At 32.1% G+C, this 13,614-nt stretch overlaps 1 protein-coding gene across 2 annotated transcripts in view; it reads right to left on the reverse strand.

The window, feature by feature from the left end:
- LOC118194746 (band 4.1-like protein 4A) overlaps positions 1 to 13,614 on the reverse strand; it is a 342,463-nt gene that overhangs the window by 167,838 nt on the left and 161,011 nt on the right. The window lies entirely within an intron of this gene.

Raw genomic sequence — 13,614 nt, forward strand, 5'->3', positions numbered from 1 at the left:
AAATTTTTCAAACACATCTCGAATCGTCCACAACGGCAGATGTGCTCTGTTTGCAGCCCGGAACGCCTGCTCAGGTCTGTTCTGCTGCCAGAAGAACAAAAGAATTTCCATTTCAAGGTCAACGGACCTTGAAGAATGAACTATTTCACAAAACTCACTTTCCTATGTGAAAAAATAATCTAACATAAACAAACTTCGACTTGCAGTCTAAAGAAGGTAAGGAGGGGTTTTCGAAGAAAGTAAAAAATAGAAATTCAAAAGCAAATTTATTTATTTTGATATAAATACTTCGATAACAGGTCGTATTTTTATTTTATATGCATAGGTAAGCTAATATTTTTCCAAGAAAGCGTGAATTTGAATTAACAAGTATATGTTTTAAAGAGTTAATAGTCAATTTAAAAGTACACGTAAATAAATAAACAACCTTTGCCTTTTTTTTCCTGCTCCATCCCTCCTAATCGCTTCACATGCTTAAAAAACTATGTAAGAGCAACAAACTAAATGTTACGATTAGGAATAAATTATCGTGTATATGCTTTTTCGGCCAGTGACATTTCGGCCGAAAATTCTTTCCCAGCAACGGGTAACAATTCAAACTTCCTTTCAATTCATCCCCTCTTCCCCTTTGATACTCTTTCGCCCAAATCCAATATCCTACCGCCGTCACCCCCAGCGAAGGGATTATCCTTCCGACTACACTCTCTACTCCCAAGATTGTTCTGCGTTTTTCTGCTCGTTAAGATGCTCTCGGCTTACTTTTTTTTTTTCTACAACTTATTTGAATTTTTTCTACTACTTCAGAATATTTACAGAGTAAATAACAGTATTTTATATCGTCTTTATACGATTATTACTAGATTGAATAAACATGTGCAATATTCTAATATTTATTTTAATTTATTTGATAACTATTCGCCTATTTAAAGCATTTTGATGCCTTCAAGGAATAATTTAAAATTATACGATGCTTGTTTAAAAAAATAAGCAATACTGAAGATAACACATTAAAAAAATTATTAACAATTTATACTATTTTACTAATTTTTATTTACTAATTTACACTAAGTTTTATTAACAATGTTTGAACACTTTGAAAATGTCAAAGACGCAAATTCTATTGAGGCAAAAATTCAAATTTCCGCAGTTCAAGCGATATACTTAAACAGAAGTTACTTCTGATTCTGATGAATTTTCCATGATACAACTAAATGAATAGTTTTCCAGTTCTTTTCTGGATAATTCTGAATGCAACTGAATAGTTTCATTTTTAAGGCAATGTACTGCTACAGCGTTATTATTTTGTGACTCGTAAATTATGATTTGAATTTATTGTATAACCATGTATTTTTTATAGTGATTTCAGTATTAGCTTAAAAGTAAGCAACCGAAAATCCTCCAGTCACCTACTGATAATATATATATATATATATATATGTAAGATATAACAAAATACGATGGCTGCTCTAAGAAATAATTGGTAACCTCAAAATTAACTATTCTAGCTTTTATGTTCTCTCCCCTAAATTCACCTGTTCTCCCAAATTCGAGATCTTTCCGTGTTACATAACAACCTAAAATTAACAAATAGCAGCTTAGATATACTTATGCATCTATTCGGTATAAATACTGCTTTGCAAAAATAACTACGTCATTCCTTTTCATAACTTCTATCCTACAAACAACTCTACGCCGCTTATGCTTCCCCATCTAAGATGCTCCCGTCGTACTTTTAAAAACCAGCGTACTTAAAATGTATCGTATTTAAATATGCTTGGATAAACTCCTTGTTTAAAAAAATGATCTGATGTGAATTATAATTGAATAAAATTACATTTCGAAACGGCGACCTCTGGAAGTTCGCGGTTTATGCAACCATCTATCTAACTACATTGACTTCAAGCTGCAGCGCAACAAAATATAAATCCTCGGCCATGACGACTGCAAGCTGTTAAAAGTACCTACGCAATTAAAAGACGAAACACTTTCGCATATATTAATTATTGTTCATTGAACGGAGGTTGGTTTGTTCCCCTTGAAAAGTCAACTAACTGCCGTTAAATGACGATAATTACTTGGTTTATTAATTTTCTTTTCAAAGTTTGAATTTCTATTTTCCATGATTAAATTCAAATACCTTTAAATTTTTTCTTCGAAATAAAATTTCATACTTCTGGGTTACTTCATTTAGATACATTTTACTAAATTTACATTAGGAGATAATATAATCAATACTTCTCATATAAAGAATATATATATATATGTATAACTGGAAAATTCCGAGAAGCAAGGCTTTTCATTAAGAATTTACTTTGCATGGATACACGTTATGTTTTTCTAAAGCAAAAAATTTTAAGAGATTATTGCTTTAAATTCAGGCAGATGAAAAGAAACTTCTAACGTCCTAATTTATTATCAAGAATTTTAAATAAAATCACACCAATCGTCCAATAAAAAAGGCTTTTTTTTTAAATGTTGCATATTACTAATCAAATAGTTCATGACCGAACGTGCTGGACGTAATAAGCCCTTACACTATGGGAGCAGGATCAAGGAAGTGCAAGAATTTCTTATAATTTTGTCTCGCAAAAGCGGCGTTTAAACAGAAAATTTTTTGATTATTTTATTTATGATAAACATTAAATGTAATGTTGCAAAGAACTCTAATGTATCTTGGCATGCTTAATTCATATTATTTAAAGAAACGTAATTTTAAACTAGACAACCTGAAAATTTGTGTCTGATTTTTAAAACAAGTAACTAACGTAACAAAAATCATCATACACTACTGAGACTTGAAACAAAATCATCTGCAATAAATATAGTTAAAAAATTTAAGATATTATTTTTCATTAAATCAACAGGCAGAATCTGAAGAACGGTATACTTGAACTATACATTACAATTTACGCAAAGTTTAGGTTATTTGGACATTTTTTTTTTATCAAGGCTTGTTTAGGAAAGCATACAATTAGCAATTCGTTAATTAGTTACTTTATTCGTAATCTGGAACATAAATATATTAAAGAAATTCTTCAACTGGATTTATTAATTTTTGATATAAAGAGTCATCATTTTAAACACATGACAGAATTTAAAATGAAAAAGGCTTTCGCAGTGATATTTTTCCTGTGAAATACAACGGAAAATTATCAAAAATATTCAAACACTCGAAGACTATTCTAAAATTGCTCTAGAATTTGCAAGAAAACTTATCAGTAAAGTAGATTATTTTTTAAACCACTAATGGTTAAAATAATAATCTGATCTGCTGAGTGTAACAGTCAGGTGGCAAGGAAAAAGAAAATTCAAAGCCTGAGAAAGAAAAGGAATTTTCTTTCTCAAAATCTAAGAGAAATAAGAATTCTAAATACTGGAATAAGGTAATATTTGAAGATTCGAAGAAGGATTTCAAAAACTGAAATTAGTTTAAAGAATAGAACATATTTAAGGAAGAGGGTACTCTTCGATTATCGGGACCGGATTCAGAAATACTATATATGTATGTATTCATGTATGTATGGATACATACATATATACATGCGCATACGTATGTTATACAACATATGTACATATGTAAGTATGGGCGTGCATACCACAAACATATATGCACATACAACACGGACATGCATAAATACATTTCTGAATCCGTTCCGATAGTATCAGGAAGAGTTATGATTTGGGAAAGCTAATCTCCCAGTGAAACTGTATTTTTGTTTATCGATGGCGCAATGGATCAATAGGAAGAAATTCACACCTTAGACTACAGCATCAACAGTTAAACTCATAAAATTGTAAAACAATTCCAAATTCTACTGGGGAAGGGAAAACTCAGCGAAATATTCATGAATATGCGAAATTGCCTACTACTTAATTAGGCTGAAATATTCGAAAAACCTTTTCAGAGTTCAGATAAAAAACCTACAGAATATATTTCGAGGAAAAGTGGGATATAAAATTCGAAAATTTATTAAATATAATTAAAATATATTTGAAAGAACAAATGTAGTTAGTAACACAACATAAGCAGTGAAAAATTAGGTTACAAATTACAAAATATTTAATAGAGTCAATAATGAAAGTATTAAATCATGTTTTAAGAGTTTAAAAAAAATTTGGAAATTTTTAAGATATGATTTGTTTTTGATGAAACAGGAAATGCCCAATCATTTTTGTAACATAATTTTCCCATCCAAATTTTTTTTGTTGGAAACCTATTTAGTGCGAAAATTCAACTAGATGAAGGCATGCATTAAAACAGTGATGTCTAACTCAAACTGCATGCAGGCCGCATACACAACCTGGAAACAAGTGAGAGGGCAGAATTTGTTTTACGAAACGATGAAAAAATTAGCAATATATATGTGGGAATCATCAACGCCCGATGCCGACTTAGCGAAGTACCAGCTGACGTCATCGCCGCTCAGCAAGATAAGAATCATTCCAGACAGCATCAGATAGCCTCCAGACGTGGTCGAGAGTGGAGGGTAGATGCGAGCAGACGGCTCGCATGCCTTCAAGAGTTGAAGAAGACAGACGGTCTTAGATCTTATTTTAGGAGTTTTGATTCTTGTTTTGATGTTTCGCCTTTAGCTTTTAGATGATCATACTATTTAAAACTAGTTGTGTACTAATATATTCTATCAACGCCGCCGGAGGAACTCTGTGTGAAAGGACTGTCTGTGCATCATTATATGAATCCGGTGGACTGTTAACTTAATCCTGCATACTGTTAACTTCCTCTTTACTTAATTTATCTCTCTTATTTTTATTTCTTATTATTAAAATAAAAGCATGTACAATGCCATGATCGTGCTCTCATGCTCTGATTTAAAAGAGAACCCCACATCAAATGGCAACCACCCGTGCGGCCTCGAACTCGAAAGTGTGCGAGTGACATTACGAACTGTGCTTTGAACTAACTGAGTGAACTGTTCTCACAAGTTATTCGATTTATTGGATTACTCGTATAAAGTGTGGATTACCCTTATTGAAGACGATCATCTGTCGGGTGAGTACAAAACTTTCTTTCCAATATGAAGTTAGTAGAAATTCCAGAATTGGAAGCAGCTTTAAAGAACAGTAAAAGTTCTGAAATCAAAAGTTTGCATAAGCGTATTTTTAATACTGATGGAGATCGAAATAACCGGAAAAGATTACGTGAATTTTCTGGCTTTACATTTAAACCAGATTCTGAAGAATTTAATAAGAAAATAGATACAGTGCAGAATAGTTTTACTTTGAATGAGTTAATTAAAGTTTGCAATGTATTGTGCATAAATTCAGAAGGTTTAAAATCAGAAGTAGTAACCCGAATTGTCTCTTTCCTATGTGATTTATCTGTATTATTTGAAAATATTTTGCATGAAGAAAATAGTGATATTGAAGATGAAACTGTTAATAAAATTTCTGAAGTAGTGCTTGATGATAATCAAAGAGACAATCCTGGTTTTAACGAGTCTCAAGTAAATAACAGTATGCATCTTCCAATTCAAGATCATTTTAAACCTCATCTTAGTTTTTCGGATATTGAAAGTATTGTTAATCATTTTTCTGGTAATGCATATGAAAATGTTGATAAATGGATTGATGAATTTGAAGATGTTATAAATTCTTTGAAATTAAGTGATTTGCATAAATTAGTTTTTGCTAAAAGATCATTAAAAGGTAAAGCGAAACTATTTATTCAGAGTGAACCTAAAGTTAATGACTGGTGTAAGTTAAAAAAGCTTTTGAAATCTGAATATGGTAAGGCTTTTAATTCAGCTGAATTGCATGAAATGTTATGTAAGCGTAAATTAATGCCTAATGAATCTTTAAATAGTATTTTTTGAAAATGAAAGAAATGTGTTTTCGCGAGGTAACATTGAAGATGCTTCATTAATTAAATATGTTATTGATGGTATTCCCGATTCGGTGGTGAGGAAGACTATATTATATGGTTGCGAAACAATATCTGAATTTAAACAAAGGCTTAAAATTTATGATAGAATGAGATCGGACAATGATAAGTTTAAAAATCCGAAACCGAAAGTAGACACTCAAGTTAAAGATAGAAGTAAGCTTGCGTCATCAAACCGAAATCAATCTAACGTTAATAATGTCAAATGTTTTAATTGCCAGGAATTTGGGCACCGCTTGTCGCATTGTGTAAACAAATCGAAGGGAATAAAATGTTTTAAATGTAAAATTTTTGGGCATAAATCAAATGATTGTCCAGAGCAGACCCCCGAGAAACAAGCTTTATTACAACGAATTTCTGACAAGGATAGAATTAGGAAGACTGTAGGAATAAATAATCATTTAGTTGATAGTCTAGTCGACACTGGTTCAGATGTTACCATATTCAGCGTAGAGTTATACAAGCAGATTGGTTCTCCTAATTTAAATTGTAGCGATATCACATTAAACGGAATTGAATCAAAGCAAGCGTACCCCATCGGCTTTTTTATTTCTGATATTTTAATTGATAGTTTTTCACTTCGTACGAAAATCTATGTTGTTAAATCGTTATGTAATCAAATTGTATTATGTTTGGATGTATTGAATCAGTTTAACTTCTCTTTTACCGAGAATGGCCTTCAAATAATTTCTCATCGGAATAAAAGTAATGTAAACTTGATAACTGCTGAGTCGTCTCGAAATTCTAACGTTCGTTGCGTTATGGGAAATTTGAATATTGCTGTGTCATTGAAGGATGTTTATGATCTTTCTCAGTTGTCTGGCGTCTCCGTTAATGTAAACAAAAACCCCGAAAGCAGAAGTCGTTCGGAAATTAATTATCTTTCACATCTGGTGAATGCTATTTCTGTCAACGAGATTGATTTATCGCATATTTCAAATATAGAACATAAAAAAAGACTGTGTAATTTAATTAATTCGTACCAGCCTCGGAAAAATAGACAATCTGACTTCAAGATGCAAATAAATTTATGCTATGAAATTCCTGTCTGTCAAAATAGAAAATACATGTCTTTCGCGGAACAAAAAATTGTTGACGATCAAATTAAGGAATGGCTGAAATAAAAAATAATAAAACCTAGCAACTCTAACTATGCGGCCCCTATTGTTTTGTGTAATAAGCGTGATAATTCTAAAAGATTATGCATCGACTATCGGAAATTAAATAAGAAGATTATTAAAGAAAAATTTCCACTGCCTTTAATTCCGGAAGTACTTGATCGTTTAGAACAAACAGTCAAAGGTCTTCACGACACTAGATTTGAAAAATTGCTTTTTCCATGTAGACATAGACGAAAATTGCACTAAATATACCGCTTTTGTAACGAATAATGGTATTTACGAATTTCTTAAAGCTCCTTTTGGTTTATGTATTAGTCCAAATGTTTTTCAAAGGTATATTTATTCAGTATTTCGTGACTTGCTAAACGAAGGTGTACTGATTATTTATATGGATGATATAGTCATACCGGCTAATGATGAAGTTGAATGTTTAGACAAATTAGAAAGAGTATTCAAAACTGCTTCGGAATATGGATTACAAATAAATTTCAAAAAGTGCCAATTCTTAAAGCGTAAAATCGAATTTTTAGGACATGTAATTGAAAACGGAACTATTCGACCATCGCCTTCCAAAACTGTTGCTGTTCGAAACTTTCCACAGCCACGTAACTGTAAACAACTACAAAGCTTTTTAGGACTAACGGGATATTTTCGTAAATTCATTCCGCATTATGCTAAAATAGCTAAAACTCTTAGTGACTTACTTAGAAAAGGTATTGGTTTTAAGTTCGATTCCGAACAACAGGAAGCTTTTTGCAGATTAAAAGAAATTCTCTCTCAAGCACCTGTCCTACGCATATTTAGGCAAGGATATCCATTAGAACTTCATACTGATGCTAGTAGTCAAGGCTTTGGTGCGATATTACTCCAATTGTCTGACGATGGTAATTATCACCCAATCCAGTATATGAGTAAGAAACTTCACCGCAGCAAGAGGAACTCTGTAGTTACGAATTAGAAGCCCTTGCAGTAATAGAAGCTCTGAAGAAATTTCGAAACTATTTGTTAGGCTCTAAATTCAAAATTGTAACTGATTGTAGTGCTTTTCAGAAAACTTTAGATAAGAAAGATTTAACTCCTAAAATTGCGAGATGGGCAATGTTCATTGAAGAATTCGATTACGAAATTGTACATCGTTCAGGAAGCCAAATGAAACATGCTGATGCTTTAAGTAGAAATGCTCTAATTTTAACATCATACACATCCGGTGTAACTGAGAAGATTCTGTTAGTACAACAACAGAATGAAGATGAACATGTGAAATTGATAAAGAATTTAGTTAAGAAGGGAGAAGAAAATGGATTCTTCGTGAGAAATGATATTTTGTACAAATTTGAAAATGGTAAAGATCTGCTAGTAGTGCCAGAATCCTTACAGAACAAAATCATACAGAAGGTACATAAAAAAAGGTCACTTTGCCGTAGATAAAACTATGAATGCTGTAGAGCAAGAATTCTATATTCCTTGACTGAAATGCAAAGTTGAAAAGGTAATTGCTAACTGTATAGAATGTATACTGTACAACAAAAAGCAAGGAAATGCAGAAGGATTTCTTCATCCTGTACCGAAAGAAAACGTTCCTTTGAGTACGTATCATGTCGACTTTATTGGACCTCTTCCATCGACGAACAAGAGATAACAACACATTCTGACTGTGGTCGATGCTTTTGCGAAATTTACTTGGTTCTATCCAGTGAAATCACCACCTACGCAAGAAGTCATTTCAAAATTGAAGCAACAACAGACTGTATTTGGGAATCCAGCCAGAATAATTTCAGATCGAGGTAGTGCGTTTACATCGAAAGAATTTTCAGCGTATTGTACTGAAGAAGGTATAGAACATGTCAAAATTACTACCGGTATTCCAAGAGGTAACGGACAGATTGAGCGAATCCACAGAATTTTGATTCCTGTTTTGTAAAAATTATCACATGAAGATTCAACGAAATTGTTTAAGTATGTTTCAGATGTTCAGAGAATCATCAACAGTACAACTACGAGAAGTACGAAATATTCACTGTTTGAGCTTCTTATAGGCACAAAAATGAAGGACAAAGAAGATCTGAGAATTAGTGAAATATTGAATGAAGAATATCTAAAGCAATTGATGCAAGAACGTGATGAAATGAGAGAAGATGCAAAAAACAACATTTTGAAGATACAAGAAGAGAATCTTAAGCAATTCAACAAGAAACGTAAGAAACCGAAACTGTACGAGATTGCCATTCAGAGAACTCAATATGGGACTGGCTTGAAACTACGACCAAAGTTTCATGGACAGTATAAAATCATAGCTGTTAGATCAAACGACAGATATGAAGTCGAAAAAGTAGGACCATGAAGGACAAAATTTGACATCTACTGCGGCTGACCATATGAAGCCATGATCAAATTGATTTGATGTTTGTATCAGCTCAAAACTTTAGGACCTGATACTCTTTTTCTTTTTCTTTTCTTTTTTTTTTATTCTCTTTGAAGGTACATCATAGTGACGTCCATTCAACAGACATCGAGGACGATGCCTCTTCAGGCTGGCCGAAGCTGTGGGAATCATCAACGCCCGGTGCCGACTTAGCGAAGTACCAGCTGACGTCATCGCCGCTCAGCAAGATAAGAATCATTCCAGACAGCATCAGATAGCCTCCAGACGTGGTCGAGAGTGGAGGGTAGATGTGAGCAGATGGCTCGCATGCCTTCAAGAGTTGAAGAAGACAGACGGTCTTCTTAGATCTTATTTTGGGAGTTTTGATTCTTCTTTTGATGTTTCGCCTTTAGCTGTGATGACTTTAGATGATCATACTATTTTAAACTAGCTGTGTACTAATATATTCTATCAACGCCGCCGGAGAAACTCTGTGTGAAAGGACTGTTTGTGCATCATTATATGAATCCGGTGGACTCTTAATCCTGCATACTGTTAACTTCATCTTTACTTAATTTATCTTTATTATTTTTATTTCTTATTATTAAAATAAAAGCATGTACAATGCCATGATCGTGCTCTCATGCTCTGATTTAAAAGAGAACCCCACATATATATATACTAAATAAATTTTTAATTTCGTTTCGCTAACTAAATATTTATGAAAACGTGAAGACGCTTATGCGCAACAATAAAAATATCATAAAAGAAAAAACTCGAATTTCTACTTATTTTGTATTTGAAATCTAAAGTTTGGTACCTGGAAGAGATATTTGTTTTTTATATTTTGTTATCCAAACATACAGACAGATAAATACTAAATTCTTAGAGTGAGATTTTCCTTTAAAACATTTTTAGCATGTTCAATTAATCATTAAATAATTTACTTAAATTTAAGCTAAACATGGAAATTTTTCAAGTTTTCACAGAAACTTTTCCAAGTGGGACAAAATTTGAAATAAATAATGATAACCTAATTTCTTTCTCTTATTTGTGAAATTTTTCTTCTGCTCATTACTAAAAATAATGTTTGTGTGTAAATAATTATAAACACTTTATTTCTTACTACAGCTTGACACTTGATGATGTTAGATTCTGATAAAGATGTAGCCTTGTAAAGAAATTATTAGAAATTATCTTCATCACGGATTGTAGATACTAGTCGTATTCTATTTCACTTCGGTTTCTGTGGATTGAATTCCTTTTTAACATCAGATTTTCCCTAGGTGTTACATTGTGTTTTAGAATAAATTAGACTGTTTCGATGTTAAGAAAAATAAATATAACTCATACGCTCGAAAATTCAGTTCTTCGTTCCGGCATAAATAAATATGGCAAATAAATGCAAATTAGCAGATACTATTTAACATAAAATTTCTCAGATAGAATACACTTCCTACAAATCGTTTACATAGAAAGGACGAAATTGGCCAATTTATTACTTAATTGCAACAAGAAATCCCTGCCAACTTTAAACACGCTTCTGCCATTATTTTTTTCGTCATTGTAACCCACATGGATCACTCAAAGTAAGCCAAGGTAAAAGGAAATTAGTTAAAATGGAAATTTAAAAAAGTAAGAAAAAAAGATTATTGAAACACTTTAAATTAAAGACAGGCGAAGCAGAAGGGGAGGGGAAAGGAGAGAGACAAAGAGTTTTAATGTAAGCAGCTCTTGACGGGACTAATTGCCCTACAAATGTGAACAAGGATTAAGCATTAAAATGAAAATCGAATAGTCGTGAAAACTTTGTAACACGGCCTCCACACCAATCACTTTACATAATCAAGCTTTTCAACAGCTTCTCATCGCTCAAATACTCTTAAAGGTGGGGGAAAAAATTAAAATCTTGAGCCGATATATCAAAAAATAGCTAGCTTAAAACCACCCACGTCTAAAAAAAAGTGGTAGAATGGAAGAGAAAATAAAGAACATGAACTGGTTCTGCTAATGGTTCTTGGTGGCGTTTCCAACAAAAACTGAAGACGGGTGTGCATGGGGGTGAAGTTGGCCATTAGTATGATAAAGCAGAAGCAATTTTTGTCGAAAGGTTCTTTATTTATTTATTGATCATCAGTTAAAAACCACGCTTCCACTAAGATCATAAATAAGAAGTGCTTGCAACAAATATCCAAAATTGATCCAAAATCCAATTATCACGGAGTTCAATCATAGCAAACTTAAGTGCTTTGCTAAGCTTTCAACCTGCTTGCATTTGAGATAGAAGATGATGTAGTAGTCAAATACTTTATATTAAAAAAGTGTGATGCAGCTTTTTTATCTACAGACGATAAATAAAAACGCAAGTGCGAATTCGATATAATCGAAAGAAGCAAGCATTTTAATTCCTTATAAAGTGATTTAATTTAAACTTACTTCTAATTTAAAAATTAATAATTTAGACAAAGTATGAAAAATATGTTCAAAATTATACAAAAATGTAATTTTAGGTTGGCACAGATAATATAAATTTCCAGGACAATCAAACATAGGTCCCTTTTCTTCAAGAGCAAAATTTAGCAAATGCTTGTTACTCCTGAAGAAGGAAAACCAATGTCTGATCACCGTCGAAAACGATAGACCTTTGTTCGAAATCTATGCAGAACTAAAGTTACTTTTCTAGAAAATAAGAATAATAAAACAAAAAAAAATCTGAGAGCTTTCAGATTTTATATTACGCCCAAAGAGGCGCTTTTCTAACTTTTTTTTTTTTTTTTTTGTGTTGCCTTAATTTATTAATATGAGTTACCACTGTGTCCTAAAATATTGAAAGATAGAATAGTCAAAATGTCTTTGAATAGAGCCAATCAACAAATCGAAGATATTGGTTTCAGCTTTATCAATAGCTGTTCACAAATCTTGCGACAAAAATGACACAGTACAAGCTTCACTTTTTGTTCGTCTAAGGGCCCTAAAGAAGAATTTTAGGTTATTGCCACTGAAAAGTCAAACACTTAGCAAGGATATTGCAAGCTCTGTCATTGAATGCAATGGAGAGTTGCATCATTTATTGAGAAGAGCTTCGTGCGTATACATTTCGAGAAGAACTTGCAATGTTATGTAATTGGTGATCAAGCACAATTTTAGCCGAAGCTCTCTATCATCGCGAATTTAAAGAATTTTTTGTTGAAATGGATACAGATCTTCTGCTGCATAATGTCTGTTGGCTTTCAAGAGAAAACGTTTTAAAAAGCTCTAAAATCTTATTATTAAAAATTAAAGCATTTCTTCTTGAGAAGAATGTTGACTATCTTGAACTAATAGACGATCAATGGATTCAAGCTTTTTATTTCGTGGTAGACGTTATGTCTCATTTAAATGATCTTAATCGTAAACTAAACACAGATTTATCGATGTCGGGTTGAAGTCATTTCATTCGAAAGCAAATTATCCCTTTATCCGCAAGATTTTGAAAGAGAGACATTAACTAATATTTCAAGCCTTCTGAAACAATGGCAAGAAAATAATTCAGTAATTGGCATTTACCTTTACAAAGCAACAGTTTTAAATATGAGGGAAGCTTTTCTACGGAGATTTAAAAAATTCCGAAAAAAAAAAAAACCTCTCAGTACAGAAGTAACAGAATTGGATTTTGATACTGGGCGCTTTTGAAATGCGATTACTGGGGTTGAAAAACAAAGAATTGTGGAGCTCCAAATTTAAACGTCTTAATGATGAAATAAAAACATTGGAGAAAAAAATAATTGTGACCTGGAGAACGAAGATATGATAATTTTCAACAACTGAAATAATATTCTTCACTCATATCATCAATTGAAAAGTCTAGCATTTGCTGTTCTTTTACTATTTCGCTCTACATATTCATGCGAACAATCTTGTTAAAGCTTTAACAAAAGCAAATTGAGAAATAGTCTTATTAAAGTGAATCTGAAATGTTACTTTTTAAATTAAAAAAACAAATTATAAACCTGACTTATCCAAACTTTCCGAGGAAATGCAAGGTCATTGTTCAGATTAAATGAGCGTTTTGTCATATTTTTAATTTCATGTAAAATATTTTATTCAATAAATAAAATTATTAACACTATGATATCTGGTTTTATTTAATGCTAATCTCTGGTTTAAACCGACTCTTAAAACATGGTTTTTGAAAAGAAATTTGGTTTTCAAAAGAAATCTTGATCGTTTTATTGTTGACCTGTGACTCT

The sequence above is a fragment of the Stegodyphus dumicola genome, chromosome 4 (genome assembly GCF_044657685.1).
Source record: "Stegodyphus dumicola isolate Sdum_Otavi_A_Nest chromosome 4, ASM4465768v1".
Taxonomy (NCBI): domain Eukaryota; kingdom Metazoa; phylum Arthropoda; class Arachnida; order Araneae; family Eresidae; genus Stegodyphus; species Stegodyphus dumicola.